The sequence below is a fragment of the Papaver somniferum genome, chromosome 1 (genome assembly GCF_003573695.1).
Source record: "Papaver somniferum cultivar HN1 chromosome 1, ASM357369v1, whole genome shotgun sequence".
NCBI classification, from domain to species: domain Eukaryota; kingdom Viridiplantae; phylum Streptophyta; class Magnoliopsida; order Ranunculales; family Papaveraceae; genus Papaver; species Papaver somniferum.
In genome coordinates this window covers 211,866,488-211,893,226 of record NC_039358.1, presented here as the reverse complement: position 1 = coordinate 211,893,226, position 26,739 = coordinate 211,866,488, and the positions used below count along the sequence as shown (strand labels likewise).

At 37.9% G+C, this 26,739-nt stretch overlaps 1 long non-coding RNA gene across 1 annotated transcript; it reads right to left on the bottom strand.

Annotated features, from left to right (window-relative positions):
- Window positions 1-7,096: 7,096 nt before the first annotated feature.
- On the bottom strand, window positions 7,097-9,308 carry LOC113315186. The gene is made up of 4 exons (XR_003342827.1): window positions 9,013-9,308; window positions 8,852-8,922; window positions 8,653-8,746; window positions 7,097-7,822 (listed from the first exon to the last, which is right to left on the bottom strand). It is a non-coding gene; the product is annotated as an uncharacterized LOC113315186 (long non-coding RNA).
- Between the last annotated feature and the right edge of the window lie 17,431 nt (window positions 9,309-26,739).

The window sequence follows — 26,739 nt, the reverse complement described above, 5'->3', positions numbered from 1 at the left end:
TATCTGCTGCTGAGACGGTTATCTCTGCCAGAGATAAAGAGATACTTGAGATAAAGAACCATCTGAAAGGAAAAGAACAGCTTGGCGCTGAAGAAGAGAAGCTTCTTGATAAGTTGGCCTTGGTTCGTAGTGAGTTGGAGCAGGCTCGTAAAGATGCTTAGTCTTCAAAAGGTTCGTTTTCTTTTGTTATCTTCCTCTTCATCACTCCTTTCCTGTACTTAGCGTTCTGTCTGAGTCTCCCCACCCTATCTCCAGTGGGTGATGTCTAAGCACTGATATGGCTTCGGAATGAGAAGACTCGGCAAGCTTCCCGTATCAAAGAATTAGTAGAGAAGATTAAAAGCGAAGCTGATAAGTGGAATGCTCGTGCCAATGAGCATAATACATTAGTGGCTGAGTGGAGAGAAAGACGAACCCTGTTTTTCGACTTGCAGAATAGTTATAATAATGATCGTCGTCAGTTTAATGGTGCTCTATTGTGGACGCCCGATAATATTCGTGAGGCTCGTGAGTATGCTTCTTCCCTAGAAGCTAGAGTAACTCATCTGGAGGAGGAGTTACGCCAGGCTCGTTTACCTCAGGATTCCGAAGCCAAGGACTATGTACAGCGTCTTGTTCGGGAAAGAGACGATGCTAGAACTGAGGCTAATGCCCTTAGCAAAGATCTAACCGCGTCTCAGGCCGACGTGGCTCGTTTAGTTGAGTCTGAGAGAAGTCTTGAGATGAATATGTACAGGCTTAATAAAGGAACATAAGAAATAAATAACGAAGTCAATCACCTTCGTCATCAGGATTCCATGAAGCAGGTAGAGTTAGACGAGTGTCAATTTTCTCTTACGACCCTTCAAATGGATTACAAGAAAATATCATATGAGTATGACTTTCTTTACGAAGCCCGGGATGCTGTTGTTAATGAATATGAAATAGCTTCGGCTAATGTCGAAGGTATATATTTATTTTATCGTGTGTGGTTCTGAAGTTCCATCGTTCTAACCCCTTGTGCTTTTCTTTTTCAGAGCTCGAGGGACAGCTTCGCGCTGCAAATGAAAAACTTGAAAAGGCTCAATCTTCCTTAGTGCAGCAGGAGGGCCAAGCTACATATTACAAGGACTTAGCTGAATATCGGAATGAAGCAGCGAATGAGGTGTTTAAAAAAGTAACCCGGATGTAATCTCTATTGTCGCAGGCTGAACTGAAGAACACCATCATCGCCTATAAGGCTCGTTGTCAGTTATCCGAAGAAACTAACAAGACCCTGGCTAAGATTGAGCACGACCTTAAGACAAAGCATGGCATCGTCAAGAATTACCCTCGTCGTCCTATGCCTGAGCCCTTAACTTACTCTTCAGGTCCTTCTTCGGGTGGGAGCGTGCCTTCGTCGCAGAAGAAAAGCCCAGTTGATAAAGCTGAGTCATCCAAGTAGATTCCTCTGCTTGTTATAGAAAGTTCATCTTTGTTGATTACATGGCTTCAGGCCATTTGTTGATGTATTTTTCATTTCTTGTTTATTTTGCCGAACTTGTAATCAAAGTTTATGGAATGGATCATCGTTTATTTGGATATATACACCCTGCATTTTAGCTGTATTATTAGTTCAGCTATTGTTTAATTACTGAGTTAATCGAATTTAAGAGGTAACGAATTAATGAGTTACAAAAGATGAAGTGTTTGAGAGCGATGCCGAAGGTAGGTACCTTCGTAATCGTCTTGAGACCTGTCACCCCGGTGGCTAATCCTTGGCCAGAGGATTCCCAAACGGTGGGGGTCGAGGCAGCGTTCTAGGATATGTGGTGCTTTATTGAAATATTTACATGCACCCATTCCGTTGACCCGCTGCCTTGCAATTGGTTGGGTATCTCTTTCTTCTGGAAGCCTTCCCCATGGTCTTACACTCATAGACGATGATAGGGGAGTCCTGAGAGATTGTAGATATCTACTTTCCCCAATATCTTGTTGTATTGACGCAGCGTTCCCTGGTGTGTAATGCGTCATATTTACATGCATTTATTCCGCTGATACGCTGCCTCCTTAATTAGTTGTGTATCTCTCTCTATTGGAAGCCTTCCCCATGACCCTGTAGTTATAGACGCAGGTAGGGGAACCTTGAGATATTGTAGGTGGTTACTTTTCCCAATATAAAGTTTGCGAAAAGCTTGTTTGATTGATAAGTTGAGGTCTGTTATTCCTCATCCAGAGATAGAAACATGCCGAGCGGATGCACCATCTTCTTCTTCTGGTGTTCTTCACGCAGATGCAGAGCTGCATTGCTTTTCATGGATGGTATGGCTTGAGATATTTTGCATTCCATGGGTGTCTGTGGACTTCTCCTTTTAGGTTACGCAGGTAATAAGATCCATTTCCTGCGATATCGTGTATAACAAAAGGTCCTCCCCATGTTGGTGCTAGCTTACCCCACTTCTTCTCTCGCTGGTATTGGGGTATGGTTCTCAGCATATACTGTCCTTCTACAAAGTTTCTAAGCTTAACCCTTTTATTGTATTCCCTTGCCGGTCTTCGTTGATAATTCTTCATCTTCTGCAGTGTCGTCTCCCTTCTTTCTTCGAGATCATCAAGCCTTTCCAGCATCATATCCGCTATGAGGTTCTTTTCCCATGCTTCGGTCTTCGTAGTTGGCATGATGATTTATGTAGGGATGACGGCTTCGGCTTCATAGGTGAGTAGGAACGGTGATTCTCCTGTGGATGATCTTCGTGTTGTTCGGTATGCCCATAATACGTTGTGTAATTGCTCACACCATCATCCCTTATGCTCGTCTAGCTGCTTTTTGAGAATGAGGGAAAGGGTCTTGTTCGTGGCTTCTGCTTGGCCGTTGCTTTGAGGATATATGGGTGTTGACTTGTTCTTTCTGATTTTGAAGGTATCGAAAAGCATGTCGATGTTTTTCCATTGTAAGTGCTTGACATTGTCGGAGACAATCTCAGCTGGGATGCCAAACCTGCAAATAATGTTTTGGAAGATGAATGTGAAGACATCCGAGTCGCGGGTCCCTGCCAAGGCCTTAGCTTCTACCCATTTACTAAAATAATCTGTGGCTAATATCAAGAACCGTCTATTTCCTGACACTTCGATCAGGGGACCCACGATATCTATACCCCATTTTGAGAGAGGCCAAGGACTATCCACAGATTTCAGCTTTGTTGCAGGTGCGTGGATCCTTTTCGCAAAGCGCTGGCATTCTTCGCATCTTCTTGACATTCTCGCCGCATCTCGTTTCATCGTTGGCCAGTAATACCCCTGAGTTTTTGCCTTGTCTTCCAGGGATATCATCCCGCTATGGTTACCTGCGCCCCCATAGTGTATGTCCTTCAAAACCCGATGCCCTTCTCCTCTTGATAAGCAGCCTAACAAAGGTCCGAGGAAGGATTTTTTGTACAAAATTTCATCTCTTAGATCTTACCTCCCTGCTTTTGATTGTATTTTTCGAGCCTGCTTTAGGTCCGTAGGCAGTTCCTTCTTTGAGAAATAGATGAATTTCAGATCTCCAATCTTCTTCATTACTGAAGTCTTCGTCTTCGTTAGCTCTCGTCATGATATCATCCTCCTGAAAGTCATCGGCGATGTCTTCCCCTACATCATCGTCAGAGATACCTTCCCCTACACTGTCTTCTCGATTTGCAGCGCAGAATTCCTGGAAAATGTCTGAGGGTTCGTATACTCTAGTTATTTTGATTGCCTTGACGTCTTCGTTCTTTAACATGGACGATACGTAGGCTAAGGCATCGGCGTGTCTAAGTTCCTTTCTGCATAAGTGTCGGAACCTAATGTTTGGTATTTTGGATGCCAAAGTCTGGACCAGAGCCATGTATGCTGACAGGGTCTCATCATAAATATTGTATTCTAACCCTATTTGTCGTATGACCAATTGCGAATCGCTTGTTAGGCGCACATTGGTTATACCCATTTCTATTATCAAACGAAGAGCATGTACAACAGCTTCGTATTCAACGATGTTATTGGTGTGCCCCTTGAATTCCAGCCTGAATGCGTTCACGATCCTGTCCCCAGTGGGGGTGGTGATTACAATGCCTATACCGGCACCTTCCCTATTCTTCGATCCATCAACGAAAACCTCCCATCGTCTTGGGTTTGAAGGTTCGAGAATGTCAACTGGATCTTTGCCTTCGTCAACTTCTGGTATGTCCCTTACCTCTTCGTCATTGTCCAGGGGTAAGTCCGCTAGGAAATCCGCCAAGACTTGTGACTTTTGGGAGTGTTGGACTTCATGGATGATGTTGAATTGGTCGAGATGGGTGTTCCACTTTGCTATTCTTCCTACTTTCCCTGCGCTTTTGAGGACTGCCTCCAATGGTGCTTTGCATGAGACGCGGATATAGTGAGTCAGGAAGTAGGTCCTTAGATTTTGGGTGGCCCACACCAAAGCCAAGATGAGCTGTTCGATTTTCGTGTAATTTCTCTCTGCTGCGTTGAGAGTTTTGCTGACGTAGTAAATGGGATGCTCTATCTTCGTGTTTGTTTTGACCAGTACCGTGCTGAAGGCATCTTCTGTTGCTGCTATGTAAAGCGCCAGTACCTCATTGGGGTCAGGTTTTTGCAGGATCGAGATCGTGGCTAGATATTCCTTGATCTTTTGGAAAGCTTCTTCGCACTCAACGGTCCATTCGAACTTACTACCCTTCTTGAGGATGTGGAAGAAATGTTTGCATTTTTCCGATGACCTGGCGATGAATCTACCTAGAGCTGCTAAGGATCCGTTGAGCTTCTGAACTTCTTTGAGGTTCTTCGGGGATGGCATTCCTACGATGGCCTCACTACAAGAAAACATGGCTTTGGTGACAATAATTTTTGCAGCGAAGAATATTTCATTGCTAAAGCTTAGTTATTGTGACCAAAATAATTTTTCTCACTGTTGTTAGGTTTTCCGCGACGGGACTAGGGTTTCGTCACTCATAAGTTTTTAGTGACTTTAGTTAGAGACGAAATAATGTCTAGTCACTAATAAGTTTTCTGTGGTTATATGTGTTTGTCACCATTTAAGTCTATGATGATGCTAAAAAATTGACATAAAATCTTTTTGGTGATAATATATAAATTTCGTTACAAAAGAAAACTTTATACTGACCACATTTATTCGTCACTAACTAATTTTATGGTGACGATACTAAATGTTTGACACTATATTTATTTTTAGTGACTATCAGCTTGTTTGGTTGCAAATATTTATATAGTAACAATTTCTAATCATCACAAGAAAGAACATTTGCAACGAACTAGATTTTTTCGCTTTAGCCATTTTCAGTGACACTATAACTTCACTGCAGTTTGTGATTTCAGTGATTACTAAAATGTTGTCACAAAGAATTCTTTATGGTGACAAAAAATTACATAGATGCTAAAGAATAAGTTTTTGGTAATAATATATTTTATCACTAGAATATAATACTTAAACTTATAAATTAGATAAACTTATAAACTAGAGAATCAATTTACTTGTCGAAGCAATTTTTCACAAGAGGACACGTACAAGTAGTCATTTGGTTACGTCATTCAATGAGAAAAGATTGAAAAAATTAATGCTCCATAGACCCGGTGAATCTTATATATTTCAATGAGAAAATATTGAAAAAATCAATGCTCCATAGACCTGGTGAATCTAGATTGAATAACAGTGTGTCTGGTGCAACCAGCCTTCCTTTTCCTGGACAACAATTTCATGTTTTGCCATTTCAAGTTAATCGGGAAAACTCGGTAGGATCACCAACTGTTTGAGGGGAACCATTTTGCTCTAGCGCTGCTAGATCATGTTTGATCATGTTTGATCTAGCATCATGTAGACCAGACATTTTGGCTGTTATGACCTCAGCAAACTCCTAGGTTAACCACGGTTATCTCTTTTCTTTTCACAGTCGACTTGTGTTGCTGTTCTTTTAGTTACAATATGTTTAGTGATGTATAAGATCTTTTTTCTTTTTTTTACTGGATATGGATGAGCATTATATACCCGTTTCTTCAACTTTCAATAGTAATCAAAGAAGTTTTTTCTCTTTTTGTCTTCTCATATTCCCTCTCCTTCGATCTGAACCATCAGAACCAATACCTCAACTTCCATTCTATTCTAAACCTTGTATCCTTGATCATCAGAGCTAGGTAATAGTTATCTATCCTAACTTTGTGAAATATATCATGAAAATTTTAATACATGATAAACCTGTGTAAACATAAATCTACAAAACCAAACACGTTCGGTAAACCACTACCACGAATGCGATGATGATGATGATGAACCGTTTGCCTCTCCTTTAAAATTCTACCAAAACCCATACATTTTTTCACCAATTTGATCAGTACCCAATTATTGTGTAACAAAACCAATGGGTACTTACGCATTGTTTGACTAAATTAATCAGTAGCCAATCAGTATTTCAAGAAATTAGTTGGTACCCAAATATTTTCCACCTGAGTACAAGAGCAAGATCACCACCAAAAGAAAATAATCTTACTTTTCATCATAAACCTTGCAAAAATTGATAGTATTCATTAGAAAATTAAAATCTCCTCCATACTCCGATAAGCCCCAAACTTTGTTAATCAGTGGCGTATTTGTGGAACATGTTATCGAGGGATTTTTGAAAATTTTAGGACCATGTGAGTGAAGGATTTCTTAAATTTTAGTATGAACCCTCGTTCGTGGCCGCCATCATCATCTGAAAATTTGAGGAACTATTCTTCCGGTAATTTACACTATTCTTCATGGCCGTCATCATCATCTGAAAATTTGAGGAACTATTCTTCCTGTAATTTACACTATTCTTCCTGTAATTTACACGGTAGCTAAAACACCGGCGAAAAAGATAAATCGGGTTAACATAAGAGTTTGTTGAAAACAAAAAATACCCAAATGTCTGGCTTACATGCTGCTTGATCAAACATGATCTAGCAGTGTTAGATCAAAATATTTTCCCTGTTTGAGCACCTTAAATTATGCCAACACAATGGGAACAGAAAAGACACAAAAAACACAAAAGAAAAAAAAGAACTGCGTAGTAAAGCTGACACGAAGAAGATTGTTGAAATCCAACCAAACAACAAAAATAACCAATCTCTGAATCATCGGAAGTACGGCTAGAACCTCTGAATCATTTTATTTACTTAAAAATGATTAAACTAATTATTCTCAAAATAGCGGTGTTATGAGCTATTGTTCTAATCAAAATAATTATCAAACCAAACAACTATTTTTAAGAAAATAAAATGCAATTAACTGATCCTCTAAATCTGAATCATTGTCAACGGGCACGTCTTCCGAGTCATTATAATCAACCAATGTCTCATCTTCTTCCTCGACATGAACATCATCCACATCAATATCAGCTGCAAGTACAATCTCTGCATCTACCAACTCTGCCTCCACATCATCTCTACGGAGTTTATCTACTCCAACATTATCTTCTTGTATGAGTGATGATACTGTTACATCCCAAGTTTGTTGATAAACATCTTCTTCTACATCATCATCATCAGCCATTTCAGGAACATCCCACGTACGTCTCATATATGTCTGTGATGCATCTTTTGAACCACTTTCCAGTCTGCTCCGAATTTATGATCATCCAGGTAGAACACTTGTCGCGTATCCGATGCGATAAGACATGGTTCATTCTTAAACCACGTATTACTCACATTTAAACATGTCAAATCATAATCTGTTTTAAGATTTTTCTTCCGTGGAGTCACTTGTCCTTTTTGTTTCTTATGAGATGCTTTTTGGTCATCTCAATAAAGGAATTAACACCAGACCGAAACTCTTTGCTCAATTTGTTGGGTTCATGCATCCAGCTTTAATCTATCCTTGATTCAAAAATAAAAGAAAAAAAAGGTATCACAAACACATACTAGCATATATGGGGGCAGACAGAACATGTACTAATACCATTCCACAAGAAAAATAAAACACAAATTCGCACCAAAGCTAACTGTCCTTGGTGGTCAGTCCATAGATTGAACGAAATTGTAACTTGAAATTCTTGAGTATATATAAAACCAGCTAAACCTCCCTAACCACTTGACTGTCATTAAATTAATGTAATACAACAAAATCCACTATCAAAATCCTAAGATATTCAATTACAGTGTGTACAGTTTGTATGAGCCAAGACTGCCTATATGGTTCCAACAAGATGTGAGAACTCTACTTAACAAACTTTGTCGTGATAAACATATAAGTTATAAGTAACATTCGCAGTTTCAAATCTCTAGCATATTTTTAAATCCACAAATCGCTTAACTAACAAATTACCCTCTCTACAGTCCCAGGCATCTATCCACAGTAAAGCCAACACCCATCTCATAGTGTTTTACTTAAAAAAAAAACGAAAAGAAATACCCATACTTGACCGTGGCTGTCATGTTAATCTCACAACATTTCCACCTAAAACACTGAATTGGAAAGGGCGACCTAACATTCTTGTCCCATCATATTTTGTGTCCAGTAACTTTGTCATTAACCCAAATCCCAACTCCAAAACATGAAAGTGTGCACAGCACAAACTTTTCAAAATTCCAATGCAAGATTGACATAGAAAAATTGTTCCCACTACAAATCAATGACCTAACAATACCAACAAAAATTTGAGTCAAATCAATAAAATAGAGAGGGATTTGGAAATCAGTTACCTTAGCGTAATAATCATAATCTTTGCTCTACGAGAGATTTGATGTCCATCCAAATCAAAAGCCTTAAATTTGATTTTCCCAATTCTCGATTCTTCTGAATTGAACTGAACACCGTTAATTATTTTATCAAAAATTTTAGAGAGAAAATATGATTAACAACTCCATCCAGGCTAATCATTGTTAATAGAAGAACACAAACCTTTCTTTGGCAACACTTCCTCGTCTATATCCCTTTTTCTTCAGCCGACTAAAATTCTACTTCTTTTCTTCCTGGATGTGAAGGAAAATTTGTCTACATTAATAACCCCTTTTCCTAATTTGATTAATTAAACATTGAAATACTTAAAACAGAACGATTACCTTGAAAGACTTGAATTCAATTTCACCTTAAGCCGTCCAGAGAGTGAAGAAGATGTGACGAATTTGATTGTGCTAAAATAAGAAATCCAAGCTAAATCAAATTCGCAGCAGTTCTTCAGCTGTTTCCAAATCTTTTCCTAACTTGCTTTGAAATCGAACTTTAGAACCCAATTCCTAACCCATTCAAACTCTTGATTACATCATTAATCCTCAACATTAATCAGCAATTTCGATTACGCTTTCTTTACTTTAGGGAAGAACGGAAACGACAATTAGGGAAGAAGAGAAGAACGAGAGATTTCCATCTAGAAACAAATATGGGAGACTCCGCCGGGTTATAACATGGTGTAGCCAGCTGTATCTTAATAAGTTACTCCATAATTACTAAACCGTTCAGTTATCCAAGAGACCTCTTGGATCCTTGGCATGCCTGAAATAGCTTCGAGGCATCGAAATCTGATTGTAGTAAATTCTTACTTAGAGCAAAATATTTTCTATGGGGGATTTTGTGTTTCCCCGCAAAATAAGTGGCTATTTTGCGTTTCCCACCTTTTCAATTGATAATCGGTGAAACCCCCTCACAGTCATAACTGTCGTTATCACTTGGTTAATCGGGCATGTGCAGTGCAAGTGTATATTATTTTGAAAGCTTAACAAGTGTTGATATCTAAAGAAACCATTCCAATAAGGTAACACGTGGTGTACCAAATAAGAGAGATTGTGATAGAGATCTGAAAGATCATTTCTTCCTCTCCGTCTCCGTCAAAATTTCTGTAACTTCCCCCAAGTCTGCAACCCCACACACAATCCCAATCCAGAATCTTTCAAATAATCAATCGGGTGCAATAGAATCAAGAATTGTAGTTCTGTTAATAATGAATACCAATTTTTTAATGTTCTCAAACCCTAGATCGGAAAAATACAAAGATCAATTGAATTTTTTTGTGAAGTGTAGGAAATGGATTCGGTTACTGATGGGTTGTGCTAAATGGGGATCATAGTGAATGTTTTGATTTGTTGAACAAATTAAGTTGGGACATGGGTGTTCTCTTAATAATGATTGATTTTTTTATTTTATTTTTTTTTGCCTGAGCAGGTGATGTTGAGATGTCCCTTAGAATGTTTGATCAAATGAATGAAAAAAATGATCAGTGCCTTAATTGCAAAAGTGGAATTACATAAGAAATTACATTTAAATTGATCTTGATTCTTCAATTGGAATTTTTAATTGTTTGTGAAATTTTAGTCGAATTACGGTGAAGATTTATTTGTTTAATTAGTATTTACTTGTAGGGAATTTTGATTTTTGGTTAAGGGGATTTTGCAGACTTGGGAAACAAAATGGGATTTTAAGTTTCGCCTATGGTCCATAGTCTCACTGATATGGATGTAATGGAGACAACGAGGACGATGATACATCGATACTTGATGTTTTTAGGGTTAGAGTATGATCTTTTTTGAGGACCGTCGGATTAGATTAAAATGTAAATCTAATATTTTTTTAATGGCACACACGTGAACAATACGTGCACGATTAAGTAACGATAACGACAGTTATGACTGAGAGGGGGATTCACCAATTATCAATTTAAAATGGGGGAAACGTACAGGGGGTTAGTCCACGAGTGAGTTGGAGGGAGTTTAATGTATTTTGAATCTTGGGGATTTTGAGGGATTGTAAGAGAGTATTGGGAGTTTGAGAGAGTTTGGTGTGTTGAGTGTAGGGAGTTTGAGAGACTCTCCCAAAATCTCTACTTTTTTGAGAGATTTGGAGTGAGGCAAAAATACACTACAAACTCCCTAGAACTCCCCAGAACTCCCAAAAAAAAAAAACTCCCTATCATTCTAATTTTTACCATTAACAGGGAGTTTAAGAGTTTCTTTCAAACTCCCTCACGACTAACGGGGTTTTCTAGGGAGTTGGGGAGACTCTTCTAAACTCTCCCACGACTAACGGGGATTTTAAGAGACTCCCTCGAACTCCCTCACGACTAACGGGAAAAAACACAACTACACCCAACTCCCCCAACTCCCTTGAGGACTAACACCCTGGTAAAATAACCATTTATTTTGAGGGAGAAACACAAAATTCTCCATTTTTTTTAAGCTTTTTTTTCTTTTTCTAACCGCATTTTCCTTTTTTTTTTCTTTTTTCTTTTTAGATTCACATTAGCCTAAACAAATTTTCACTCAATGCAGTGCACGTAATTTAAAATAGACTATATTAAAAAGAACATAATTTAAAGTAGACTATATTACAAAATAAAATATGGTGACTAAAATAAATTATTTTTTTTATTTCTACAATGAAAAGAGGACACACTTGTAGTCTTATAATTTCCTTATAGTTTTTTCTATTTCATTCTAATTTTTCCTCAGTTTTTTCCGATTGAGATTTATTATCTACAATAAAAATAGGATTACACTTATAATCTTACAATTTCTTTATAATTTTTCCCAATGTTCACTCTAATTTTTCCAGTTTTTTGTGATTGATATTTATTGTTTACAAAAAAAAATAGGATTATATTTATAATCTTACAATTTCGTTATAACTTTTTCCAACTTCACTCTAATTTTTCCAGTTTTTTCCGAATGAGAAGTTGTGTTTTCATCAGTCTCCACCATGAAAACGATCATTTAATATATACAAATTTAATTTGCTAAAGAATGACAAAAATTAATTACTAAACACACATATGCTTATCATATCACTTACGGGTGATATAAGCTAGTGTTATTGATGCATTGTATCGTTTTTGTATTTTTGAGGTCATTATGACATTGGTACTTGATATGGTACGTGAAACGTGTTTGGCAGTCGCAAAATTTGGTATATTTTTAATTAAACACCCATTTCAAAAAAATTGGCTGGCAACCGCTAAATGCAAATCATTGACAAGAATTAGGACGATTTAATTAAAAATTTATGCAAGAACATGCTAAAATAATATATTTCAATTTGATGCAATGGCCTCAATTCCAAAAATACCTTGCATATGTATACAAAACACTATCATCTACAATCAAATTTTTTTCTGCAAGTTACACAAAATTCAAAATTAAATACAAAAATAATATAACATTGTGCCAAAAATTTATTTTGTAACTCAAAAATATACACCCCAACTCCAATTTTTCAAGTGTGACAAAACCTTGTTAACTCGTTTTGAAATATCCTCGTTATCTTCTCATTTCTTTCAATAATTCTACAATTTGACTATAATCGATCTTTTTCCAAGATCTTTCTGATTTATTCGAATTTCCTACTTTTGAGAAGTTGAGTTCTCCATTGGCTTCCAACCATAATAGTGGTCATACAATTTGTCTGAAGGTCTAATAAAACTAAAATATTATATATATATACATATATATATATATATATATATATATGTATAAATTTTTCTCAGATTTCACTCTAATTTGTCTGAAGGTCTTTCAATTGAGTACATCCTCCGCCTCCCATCGTGAAAGTGGTCATTATGCAAATATATGCACATAAACTATATTCTTATTTATTTGTAATACTTTGTGACCCGATTCTTTCATCAGTATGATTACCTTAAAAGACTTGAATTGAACTTCACCTTGAGCCGTCAAGAGAAAGAAGAAGATGTGAATTTGATTGAAGCATGCATATGTACATAAAATACTATGATTATCTATAATCAAAATTTTCTCAGTGACTCGAAATTTTCATCAAATTCAAATTAAACTCAAGAATAAATGTATTACTGTACCAAAATTTTATCTTGTAAGCCAAGAATCTAAATCTCAATGCATATCCCAACTCCAATTTGTCCAGTGAGGCAAAAACTTGTAAACTCTATTTGAATCCTCGATATCTTCTTATTTATTTCAATAAATGTACAATATCACTATAATGTTTTATGAGCTCTCTTTAATTTTTCCAAATTTCTTCCTATTAAGAAGTTGAGTTCCTGGCTTCCAGCTGTAAAAGTGGTCATCTAGTATGATATTGTATATATACATATATATACAATCTCACGAGAATTTCCGCAAATTTCACTCATATTTATCCAAATTTCTTTTGATTGAGAAATTGAGTACTTCATCAGCCTCCAATCGTTTAAGTGGTCATTATGCATATACACTCAAAGTATATTTTTATTTGCAATCAAAATTTACTTTTTGACTCGATCTTTTCATCAAATTCAGATTTAACTACAAGCATAAATGCGTTACTACATGAAAAATTTATCTTGTGAACCAAGAATTTAAATACCAATCCTAAATTACCAGTGTAACTAAAATATACTAAAAGAACATTAAATTTGTGTAGTATCTTTTCATTTGTTTCAATAATCTTACCATCTCACCCTAAGTAACTGAGTTGTAAGGCAACACATGGTCATTTATGCTTCTCCTCTATACCTTACAAAGAAGGAGCAAGTAATGAAGGTAAAGGCTGGATCTCAAGATTTATTGAACAAATATTCTTTTGTGATTTCGCCACTTAATACGAATTTCATCCACAAGTGCAATACAATCTACCTGTGATTGAAAAAATTTCATCTCGACTTGGGATTTATCAGTCCGCTCTTGAAATTTGTTAGCACGTCCTAAAATGCACCGGGTAACCTTAAAATCCTTACACGAACTCATTTTCTAAGTATTAAAATGCATTCTCCTTAAGACCTAGCGGCCCTCTAGGTTACTCTGAGGATGAATTTACAAAGCCACTCTTTACTGCGAAAAACAAAATTATCTTCTTAAAAAAAAAACATTGATTTTTGGATATCACAAAGCCAACTTTTACTACCAAAAACAAAAATTATTTGCTTAAAGATTTTGAATAATGCCTGACAAGTTCCCATTGGATGAAAGGTCTGATGTATCTTAATTTAGTGCATCACGAAGTGTGTGATACAACTTCTCCAGAATATAGTTTCAGCACATTAATCTCATAAAAATTTTACCTCTTTTCTATCGAAAATCTCAGAGAAATTTTCTTCTTCTTTCCTAAAATAAAGAAGACGAGTTTTTCTTCTTTTTTGTTATTTGATTACCTAAAATATAGAGATCGTGTAGAAGGGATATTTGACTAGAAATAAGGATTTAATTGGCTGAAGATTTTCTCAAAAGATTTTCAAGAATTTTTTTTTGAGGGATGAATGGTTAAATGAGGTAGATGAGCAGATCATATGGTTGTCAGTGAATCTTAAATTCGTTCTATACAGGTAAATCTTCCTTGTTAAGAATTATTTTGGATGAGAATTTTCGAATTTTGAGGAGAAGAATATTCACCCATTTGGAAAGAAGATATGAACAGAAAAACCTTAGTTTTAAAATCAGATAAAACAAGCTAAGGAACCATTTCGAATTTGGTTAATCTTCAATTTTTTGGCGCCATGTAAATCAAAAGGGAAAAAAAGCTGGGCGATTTTTTCCCCGCTTGATCTTTCATTTTCTCTCCTATAAATACAGCCCCAAAGTTCTCAAGTTTTTCACACAAGATACTGATTGAAGGTACTTTCTATCTAGATCTCACATTAGTCTTCACTTTCATATATGCGAACCATAATTTTGTAATTCTTTGATCTCCTAATATTCCTTAAGCTTTGCTCTGCCCCTTTATGTTCCTTTTGTATTCTGTTGTTTGAAAAAGATATATATGCATCATCAAACTTTCATGTTTTTGTCTGTGGTTTCTTAGTTGTTCTTTTAATCATGGTGTTGTTTCATTGCCCAGCATCCCAGGTGAAAAATGGCTAACAACAATGAACAACCAGCTCCAGCAACTTCATCTTCTGAGGGTACTTATTACATTTCCCTTTTCTTTTCTTTTTGGTGTTTTACTTCTGTAGCATTTAAGCGCAATGAGCGACGACGTGTTCTTTGACCATTGTTTCTAACAATGAAGGAATTCATGAAATGTTATAAGCGCATGCTGATAGAATTCAAGCTCAGGAAGAGCAAATACGCGCCTAGAATTAGGATATCAAAAAGATGAAAGAATACAACGAAAGGGTCATAAGAAACATGCAGGATATGATGATGCGTTCTCTCGGGCTGAACAACATTACTGCTAATGTAACTGAAAGTTTAATGCAGTCACATTAATGTTTTAGTCTTAGAATTTTTTTTTTCTTTTCTAGTAGTGATGTTTATCTATTTATTTATCAGATTTTTTCAAGTTTGGATCTTGTATAAAAAAATTATTTTTAATGGGTAATCATTTTTTATTCAACTTATATTATTTATTTAAATGTTGGATTATATGCAGAAGTATGCCTGGTCTGGACCCTCACTTTCATTTCTAGGCCACTTTTTTTATTTCTTGCAAAACTAGGAAAGTTAAACGGATTACATCCACTTTAACCATCTCGGTCAATTTATCGCGTTGACTTGTCAATATCTCGCCAAAATATCATATAGGGATATCTCATGGATGTGGTAAGATTACTGAAATGTCCTTCACACGTGTGTGTCAGTCACACTAGATAAGATGTCCACGTGTTGCTATCTGAGAGCCTAATCTAACTAAGACGATATCTCGAGGATTAATTGAACGGCCATGATAAACCACTCGAGCCTAATTATCTGAGAACCAGACGACATCACGTGTTGCTATCGAGGATTAATTCATTCTTCTTCTTCTTATATTCTTCTTCTTTGTTTTCTTCTCCTTCCGTTTTCTTTCTTCTGCTCATTAGTGAAGAAAAAGGGTTTGATAGAAATTGAGAAGCAAAGTAGATTAAGGTTCAGTTTGTGAAGAAAGTATTGATGGTGTTTGGCAGTGATGGTTTCGATAATCGAAGACTAGGGTTGAATTCGAACTGAAATTGGGTTCTTGGTGCTGGTTTTGAATGATTCTTCTGATATCATCCTCCGTTTGTTTTCTGCTGACTCTCTGTGAGTTGTGTGTTATGTCTATCTAAGTACATCAGATGTTGAGGTGGTATGATTGTTGAAGAAGATGGTGTGGTTGAGGTTTATGGAGAAAATCAATTAGAGATTTTACGGTTTCGGGATTAATGTGATAAAATCAGAGTTAGGGTTTGGCATGAAATTGAGAAATGAATTGAGATCTTAATGGATGAGGAAAAGAGGGGTTGTTGATGAATTGATGATATGAAGCAGTTCTGGGAGAATAATTGGGAATTGAGTTACGGTTTCTGGGAAATGGAATCAGAGTTTAATTTGAGGATGAATAAGAAGAAGTTAGAAGATGGGTTTGTTCTAATTGATGTTTGATTGAAGCTGTCCTGCAGATGAATCAAAGAATTAGGGTTTGCTGGTGATTTCAATTATATGAGAAGAGTATGTAGAAGCTGTTAATGCTAAATTGATGGAAACAATGAAAAGTAATTCAAGATTAAAGAAGATTGGTGGTGGTGCTGGAGTTGATTGAAGTCAGGAAACCGAGAGAAGGGTTCGATAGAATTTGTTATGAAGATTGAGAACTGTTGGTGATGATGGGAGTATTTTGGTGTTGGATGAATGGTGACTGATTAGTGAATGTATGTGTATTTGAGAAGGTACACGAGAATGGGTTTATCTCCAATTCGATTGCAGGTTAAAGGGGAGCTCATACAACAGCAAAATTGCCATCTCTGAGTTCCCATTTTCACACACACAAAGGTGTTCGACAGAAAGCCTGAACGACAGTTCAGGTCTTGAAGTAGTCAGTTAGGGTTTATGTTCTTCCTTAAAACAGGAATTAGGTTCTGTGTGGAAATGATTTGGTGATTTAACAATTCAGAGAACGTGAATTGCTGGGTAAGTCTCTAATTATTTCTAATTCTGGTATTTTTAATTGAGCTGATTAAAGTATTCAATTTATTTGATTGAGAATAGAACCAGAATTGAGATCAATGTAGAATGGAGTTGTAATTGTGGTTTACTGTTGTGGTTGTGGTGATTCACCGACTCTTCTTCAGGTGGAAAATGCAAGGAAAGCAGCAAAAGTAGCAGATCTTTTCGATTTCGGTTGACATTGGCTAATGATTATTAGTGCTATTCAATCCCGTTGTTGCTCTCCATACATTTGTGTGAGTGATATCTAGCATCCTTTCAGTATGTTTTGTGACCTCGTATGTGTTCATTCTAGAGAAATAGATGCCCTAGGTTTGGCCTGCTTGGCACTGCCGTCTCTTGTATAGATTTATCTGGCTGCATGGAAATGTCCTGCATAATCCCTTAAGAATATGCAAAACAGTGATTATTACTCTGGAGAAGCGTCCAACTTTAATTTTAAGCAGTCAGGTGGTGGTTTAGCGACTTCCTTAGTCTCCTTAGTTTCTACCCATAATATATGAAGTTCCGATGTTGAATTATGGGGGATCTGGGGTTAGTGTTACCATCGTTTAAAACTAGCTATACTAGTTTATATTAAAAGGGGTGTTCTTGCTAGCACTAGATTTTGAATTACCCCTTGGTTGGTGTAGTTTTGGAATATGGTCGCCATAGTAAAAGTACAAGCTGTTTCCGTTAAGTACCATGTTTACCATGCTCTCCTGCAAACATTGTATTTGAACAATTGCGTGAAATTGCTGAAAATTGGATCCCTTGAATTGAAACTTTGAATAACCAGTATCTTCAGTTGAGTCCCTTAGAGGACTCTAAATGTAGCGAATTTTCTTAACACTGGAAGCGACTATGTTGACTTTATTATCACATTCAAAACCATTCAACTTGTGTGCATTGCCAGGATAGTAAAAAGAAAGAATTTGAATGTATCTAGTAAGGAATGGGATTTACCTGTATTAACATATTTACACATTTATTTTCACTTTTTACTAATAGGTGCCGTCTTAGCTCTGGGTCTTGGAGCTGTGGTTGGTTACACAGTTGGAAAAGAAGCTGCATCCCATTATTATCAACTCTATCGGGATGATGCTATGGCTTCTCAGGTCAAGTTTTTGGAGTGGATTGTACCTGTTGTGGATGTAATTGTGATCTCTAGATGGTTTGTGGATTGTACCTGCAGTTCAGATTGCAAGTGGTGGTGCAGGTTGTGCTGAGAAGGAGTTCCAGGTGTTGTCAGTGTGATAAGTACAGGGTCATGGAGTGGTTAAGGGAGCTGAACTGCGAAGTTATGGGGTAAATGTGAATTACAGGGTATGAGATTGGTATCAATACTGTGAAAGTGTAGTTGAGAATATGGAAGATATCATTGTGGCGAATGAGATGAGCTGATGTTGATGTCTTGGGAGTTTTTAGTTCTGACATTGTAGCTGAGCTGTAGAGTTTGATTTGTAGAAGTGATGTTTGATAGAAGTAATAGTGTTGAATAGAGTTCAACTGAAGTAGTCTACGAAGTGACTGCAACTGATGAATTGTGTGTAGGAAGAGTATGGCTTAGCACTACATCTCAGCCGTTCTCTTTATTATGCAATCTGTGTCGTTGATGAAGATTTGAAGGACTAAAACGTCTTTTTAGCTAAGAAGATATGGACAACTGGAAGATAACTGTAGCTAACTTTCTATCCATCACTTTTGGTCAAAACTTGCCTAGTCTAGCAATAAATAAAAAAAGTGGCCTAGAAATGAAAAGCACCAAAAAAACGGGCCTATTTTTGTAAAAAGCCCTTAAATGTTTATTTGTTTATATTTTTTTTTTGTGTAATTATAAATATAGGCTAGTCACCAAAGAAAAAATGGTGACAAGTTTGGTATGATGAGAAAATAGTTACGGTGAGGGCAGGGTTGTGTCTCTAATAACTTTTGAGACGAATGACATTTTCACAAAAATTATTTTGGAGACGATTATATGTGTAGGTAAAGTTGTTTCGGAGACGATGATATTCGTTATTGAAATGACCTACATAGACAATGCTAATTGGTCATTATACATATTTTTAAAGACGACTAAATTTTGTTATTAATTTTTTTATTTTGAGACGAAAGTTATTCCGCTGCTAAATCATTATATTTTCAGAGATGAAACGGTTTCGTGGCTAAAATTATTTAGCTGACGAATTTGTTTCTTCACTATAAGTATATTTTGAGACGAACAAATTTCGCGGTTAAAACCGTTAACGTGATGATCTTGTTTCTTCGCTATAAGTACAGTTTGAGACGAACAAATTTCGCGGCTAAAATTATTTTATGTGACGAATTATTTTCTTCACTATAAGTATATTTCGAGACGAACAAATTTCGCGGCTAAAGCAATTTTAAGTGATAAAATATTTTCCTCACCAAAAATACCAAGAGTGAAAAAATTCTTCATCACAAAATTAGTGAACAGTGTCCATTTTATTTGCTCACGAAAAGATAGTTTTGGTGCCAAAAACACTTATGTCGCTAATTAAAAAAATTCGGTGACGATTTCTTAAGGACGTCACATAACACTTTCAACGACTCGCTATAGGTGATGAAATTTTTTGCCCCGCTGAATTCTTTTGGCAACGAAGAAATTGGTTTTCGTGACACAATATTTTGCCACTAAAAGCGACTTTTCTTGTAGTGCCTGGATCTTTGCGGGATCTACTTCGATGTCCCTCTTCGTCATTAGATACCCAAGGAATTTTCCTGAGGTGACACTGAATGTGCATTTTTCTGGGTTCACTTTCATGTGGTGTTTCCTCATTGCCTCGAAGATGTCCCTCAGATCTTGATGGTGATCCTTGCGCAACTTGATTTTGACGAGCATATCATCTACATAGACTTCTAAAGTATTCCAAATCCATGGTTTGAATATAGCATCAACCATCCTCTGGTATGTTTCCCCTGCATTTCGAAGTCCGAAGGGCATCCTTGTGTAACAATAGAGGTCGTGCGGGGTGTAGAATGTTGTATGTTGTTGATCTTCTTCTGCCAAAGCTACTTTGTTGTAACCAGAGTATCCATCCATGAATGATAGTTATTCATACCCTTCGACTGCTTCAACTAATTGATCGATGCTTGGAAGTGGTTAATTGTCCTTTGGGCACGCTTTGTTGAGGTTGGTGAAGTCGATGCATATTCTTACTCCTCCGTTATTTTTTGGCCCGATGACCATGTTCGAGATCCACGTCGGATATTTGACTTCCTTGATGAATACCGCATATAACAGTTTGCGGAGTTCCTTTTCGATCGCTTGATGATATTCTGGTGCCACCTTCCGCACTTTCTGCCTGAAGGGTGGTGTGCCTGGATTTATACGAAGTTCGTGCTGGATTATCTTCAGATCAATCCCTGTCATGTCTCCTAACTTCCACGCAAAGATATCTGCGTACTCCTTGAGTAGCTTGATTGGTGATACCTCTCTTTCTTTATCCATTACAGTTCCTATCTTGATCATCTTCGGGTCCTCTTTGGTCCCTATGTTGACTTCTTTCACAGGTTCTACGGAGGTGAACGTGGGTTTTGGTTCCCCAAGGAGAGGAACATTCTTTAATTTCTATTTGGTAGGATCTTTGGCCTCCTTTGTAGTTGAAGTGCTTGCCTCAGCGTTTCCCACTATATTCTCCTTTGCGAGGCTTCTTCCAGAGATTTCTTCCAAATAGGCGTCAATTGCTTTCTCTTTCGCAGCTTCTTTGTTTCGAGCTCTTCGGGATTTCCGTTGCTCATCTTGTTCGTTATTAAGCTGATTTTGTAAAGCCTGATACTCTCGTACGGTAACCTGATCTCCTTTTATTTCCATTACCCCTTCGGCAGTTAAAAACCTGAGGTACTTGTGATAGGTTACCGCCACTCCTTTGAGCTTGTGTACCCATCTGCGGCCAATAATGGCGTTATAGGGTGAAGGTGCATCTACTACACTGAATCGAGTGTCAACCTTCATCGGTCCTGCATTCACTTGTAAAACGATGTCTCCTAGTGGCTTCGTTGCTGCTCCGTTGAACCCATAGATAGTATAGTACGAAGACATCAGTTGCTCGTCATTAAGCTCCATCCGTTTGAATGTGTCGTAGAACATAACTTTGACTGAGCTTCCTCCTTTGATGAGGATCTTCTTGATATTGCATCCCGCTACTGGCAGCGTGAGAACCAGGGGATCGTTGTGATCCTCCATATCTTCTTCGATGTCCTCAGCGTCAAAGATCATAGGTGCATCCATCCAATGCTCGTGTTTTTCTACTTCCACCCCATCGATTTTGTACAGCTCACAATAGTCCTCGAATTGCTTTCTCAATATCTTCCCTATTTGCGCCGTTAGAGATGCCCCTGTAGCCTCGGAACATGAGATGGCATTAGCGTTTCGGTTTCCTTCAGGAAGTTGAACTTGCTTGCTTCGCTTGGCTTTATCATCGGTTCCAGCCTTCTGTACGTACGACTTAAGATCTCCTGCGTCAATCAGTTTTTGAATCATTATCTTGAGATTCTTGCACTTCTCGGTCTGGTGGTCGTTGAAACAGTGATATTCACAGTGCTCTTTTGACTTCTCTGACCTCGGAGGCTGCTTTCTTTTGGACCATGGCCAATCAAGGTTTTCCCGACCCTTGATCTCCCTTAGGATGCGCGCATAGCTGATGTTCAATTTTGTGTAAACCTGGTCTTCGAATTTCCGATCATCACGTCGACGATCATCTCTTCGTTCTCTCTTATCTTCGCCAGGTCGTTCATCTGAACCGCCCCTCTTGGATCCGCTGGCTTGTTCTACTGAGTTGGTCTGCTGGGGCATTTGAGCTTGGGCTCTGGGATTTTCTCGCTGAATCTCCTCCAACCTGGCGTATTCTCTATGATCACTCGAAGATCTCCCTTGGTAGCAGGGATGGTACCATGAATTTCGACAAACAGCGGGCTCATCCTGTCCAACCCCCACTTGTAGCAGTTGATGCTAACTACCGGATCCACATTCCCTATGGCTTGAAAAATCTTGTGCCATCTATCAATGTAATCCCTGATAGTCTCTTTATATTTGATTTCCAGTGAGAAGAATTTATCCATTCCGGTGTTGACGACCTTGTTATACATGTACGTTGCCAAGAACTTTTCAGTGAGCTGGTCATAGGAATCAATGGAGTCCGGTGGCAAGTTTTCGAACCAAGAAAACGCAGATCCTTTTAGGCTTGAAGGAAAATATCTGCAAAGTATGGCATCGTCATAATCCCACCGGGCCAAGATTCGATTGTAGTACCGAAGATGGGCCGCGGGATCGCTGGACCCAACGTAACACTCGAAGGCTGAGACAGAACATTCCTGGGGAATGATAGCCTTGGATAAACGCTGGGTTATTGGGGTAGTGTTTGCTTTCTTCATCACTTGCTCGAGCCTTCTGTCCCCCTGCTTAGCTTTTAGTTGCTTGATTTCCGCCATCATTTCAGCACGAATATTCTCCATTGCACGTTGGTGTTCCTCATGAATGGTGGATCGTCCTATCGTTGGGGTGTCACTATCGAAGTAGTTTGATTCCTCTGGATTATAATCTGGGTCGGGTCTTCGATTTCCTTTTACTTCTCTTCGGTTCAGTGGATCCGGATTGTCCACATTGGAAACCACCATTCTTCGGTCTTGATTCAGTAGCGGTGCCATAGAGTTAGCTTCGTCGTGTTGATTTTCCACCTCTGCGATGTGGGCGATCCTATCTTTAAGTTGTTGGTTTTCTTGTGCCAGCAGGGCCACCGCATCTGCGTATACCCTCTGGTTCTTTCTTAATTCTTCGAGCTGTGCCATCATCTGAACAGAGTGATTTGATCCTTGATTTGGCGTTCCTACCTGCATTTCTCCACCAACAGCTATAATATGGTCTTCGTCAACAACCTGTATCAATGGGACTGGTGGATCAATCTGTGGGGTTTGGAGCTCCGCCGGTTGCTGCGCGGGCTGATTTTCCATTAGGAGCGGTTGACCAACTTGAAGTGGTAAATTATGTTCGTTGGTGAGCGGCATCTCGTAGATAGGTTGTTGTATCACTGACTCTGCCATCCCTTCACGCCGCTCATTTGGCCGGGTGGCCGCTGTTACTTTGGAGGCTCCTACTCTGGATGCTCCGGTTTTAGAGGCACCGGCTTTGGCAGCAGCGGCCTTCAATTCTTCCGCTGCTATCGCGCTGGCATCCAAAGGCATCGTGCTTTCAGCTCCATCTTGTTTCTTGTCCGCTGCTTTAAGCTTTTCGCCCTTCCGCTTGCTTCTGGTCATAACCGATGTAGTCCTCGGTGTTTCTTTTGGTGAGACCTTCGCTTTCCCCCCATTTTTGTTTTTCTCCATTTCTGAGATCTTCTGCACAAAATGAAAAGTAGACGAAGAAAAAGGATCCATAGAGGCTTCGTTAGAAGAGTTAATTCTGACTGAAATTATCTTGGCGCTGAAAGTAAGAAGAGATAACCCGGCTATTATTCCCCTCTTCAGAGGTATCAGATCTCTTAAATACCCCAGATCCATTTTATAAATTGACAATAAAGGGCTATGACTCTAAATACGATCCCTCGCAGAAGATGTGCTCGACGAAGATCCTTTCAAAAGCATCGATAGATGGTTTAAAAACGGGTTCTAGGAAACTTGAGGAAGTAAATCTGAGGGGAAGACTTGATCCGATGATCGAAAGCTTGCTACAGGGTCCTTGAGTTTTTAAAGATAATGGTTTGAAAACGAAAATACTTCAATGATGAGAGTAGATCTACCTTGAATTTTGATTTTTAAAGATAAAAACTTGAAAATATTTAAAAAACGCAGATCCACCTAAAAAAGGATATAGATCTATCCAGAGATTTTGATTTTCAAAGGTCAAAACTTGAAAATATTTAAAAAACGCAGATCCACCTAAAAAAGGATATAGATCTATCCAGAGATTTTGATTTTCAAAGGTAAAAACTTGAAAATATTTAAAAAAACGTGGATCCACCTAAAAAAGGATATAGATCTATCCAGAGATTTTGATTTTCAAAGGTAAAAACTTGAAAATAGTCCGAAAACGTAGATCTACTGAAAATGGACATAAATCTATCCACAGATTTTTTAGTTGAAAGAGACGATAAATGCTGAAACTGTTTCAAGCGTTGTTATTCTCAGAGAACGGTGCTTGGAACAGAAAAAGTGCGTAAAATTACAGGATAAGATAAATCTTTTACCGGGACAGAGTCCCTGTTTCTAGCGCCAGATTGTGAACACATAGATCACGATGGCATCCACGTGTTCATAAACAATGTTCGCATACAATCATTCATTATAAAACTGAGCACGGTATGCATAAAACTACGCGGGTGCGATGACTCATCGACTCAGAGCCTTCGGGTTCGTCCTTGTATAGTCATATTTAACATTGCTAATCGTATAACAAGATAAATAAAGAATCGAAGCATAAACATAAAGACATAATGTAAAGTGTTGAATGTAAATGAGACAATGATTTACGTGGTTCAGCACTAAGGCCTACATCCACGGGATTGGTGTTTCACTATGTATTGAGGGATTACAAAGATACTCAAATGACTTTAAGTGAGCAACGATGCTATGGGGAAATGGGGAAAGGGGAATCATACTTACGTTTCGTATTTCTCTTTCCTATGTTCTTCTCTAATTGCTAAAAACTGGTCCACCCCCTCTCTCTTAGTGGAGAGGGGTATTTATAGGGTTCCTACGTGGGATCCACTTCTGAGATCAGTTGTTATCTTATCTTCTCGTTCTTTGTGTCGATCCCGCTGGTATCTTCGTCTTCCACGATGCCCCCAGCGGTTTAATCTTGGTGACGATGAGTCGCCTCTTCATCCTCCACAGGTTGGTCGACACGTATGCTAATCTAGGGTGTTTAATGCGGGTGGTTGGGTCGTCTGCACGCGCCAGATAGTTGTCTGCTTCCTTGTCACATCCGTGTCAGTTGGACTAACCCTCGTCGTTGATCTTGGATCCTTCTCGAGATGGAATAAAGTGAATCCTTCGGTGTTCTACAGTGCTTCGCGGTAACCCCTTCCTTCAGTGCTCCTCGATTTTCAGCCATCAGATCCGTCAGATGATGATCTTATACTGATGAAACATGTTGCTTGGATATCCACGCGTGGCATCATATCTCGATGCTCCAAGTTGTGCGTCCTCCACGTGTGTTTCTCCAGACACGTGGCGAGTGATGAATTATGTGCATACAACAAGATAAGACGAAATAAGACTATTTAGAAGTAAATTTATCAAATTATCCAAATTAATAATCTACGGATAAATGTAACAAATTCCACCTTGTATTTGAGTTTGTTCATCGAAAATTATGCGAACATCTCCCATCTACATCTGGGTCGTATCGATTTTTTAGTAGTGGAGCATCCCTTATAGGTTCCTTCTTGAGGCCCACTACAACACAATAAAATCTATGCTTCAAAAAAAACACAATAAAATCTTGGGAGTTTTTTTTTTTTTAAAGCAATCTTAGGAGCAATGGGCAGTTCACACTCACCAACGGAGTGTTAAATTCTTCTCTTTCCATATCCATTGTAATAGTTTCATAAAGAATCTATTTCTGCTGACCCATAACTCCTTCACTGTCACAGCTTTAATGCCAGGTTTGGGTTCTTTTGTTGAAATGATATGTTTCTATACCATCCGCAATGAGACATCATTGTCCATTTTTAACATGAATTGAAGTAAATGTGGAGAAATTAGGCTTTTGACAGTTTTCCTAAAAGGCTATCGCAATGATAAAACAAAGAGGTAATACAAGGCATTAAAGCATTTAATTACAATTACTCAAACTTGGATAGTAGTAACCATTTCCCTAGTTACCTATTCAAACTTTTGTTTGAGCTCTTTCCTCTTCGCTTCTGGGCAGCAGTGGAGGGATTATTAGTATTAGCAGTTAACCCGACATTTGTTTTTCGAAAAACCCTAGAAACTCATTATACTGACAAACAACATATAATTAGCAGCTAAATACACAATAACATATAATTATCGAAATTGACAAACAACCAACTGTTTTCCTTAGACATTATATATTATTATGAAATTACAAGGAACCAACATCAATATGATTCAAGCGTTTGCTTAAGCTCTTTCCTCTTCGCTTCTTGGAAGCAGTGGAAGTATTAAAATTAGTGTTTAACTTGACATTTGCTTGCTGTTCTAACTCTAGAGATTCCTTAACTCCTGAATTATTATCCAATCCAGGGTATTGGTGGTCACAGTGATTCACCTCACAAGCTCCAACTGAGGTAGACGGGCGAGGCATATTTTGAGGAATGACACCAATACCTTTAGTGGGATTTTTATAACGGAATGATCCAAGTTCTCCTTTAATCCTTCCCCTAATGTCTACAAGTAGACACTTGAATCTTGCTACCTCTTGCTCAAGAGAAACTAGTCCCTGCTGACAAAGTTAGTCATGACAACAGTATTGAGGAAAAGGGTTTTCTCACTTAATTAATTAACAAAGAGTTACAACATTATCTTATACAAGGTTTTAAAAGCTAAAAACAAAAAGAAGAGAATTCTGAATACAAACCAGTGAATGCGTAATATATGTACACATCTTGAGGTTGTTGGCCAAGAACTTGAGTCTAGGAGAGAATAATGACTTGGTGAAAAGATCTGCAAGATGCATTTCTGAGCTGACATACGGTAGTGTAATGGTCTTCTTTTTGAAGTGATGGCGTAAGAAATGACAATCGATCTCAATGTGTTTTGTACGCTCATGAAAAACATCATTATGAGCAATATGAATAGCAGCTTTATTGTCACAATATAAGGGAGTAGACTGCTAGATGGATGCCCATATCACTCAATAACCACCGTAACCAAACTATTTCAGAGGTAGTGTGTGCCATAGCCCTATATTCAGCCTCAGCACTAGATCGAGAGACAACTGACTGCTTTTTACTACGCCAAGATATTAGAGAGTTTCCTAGAAAAATA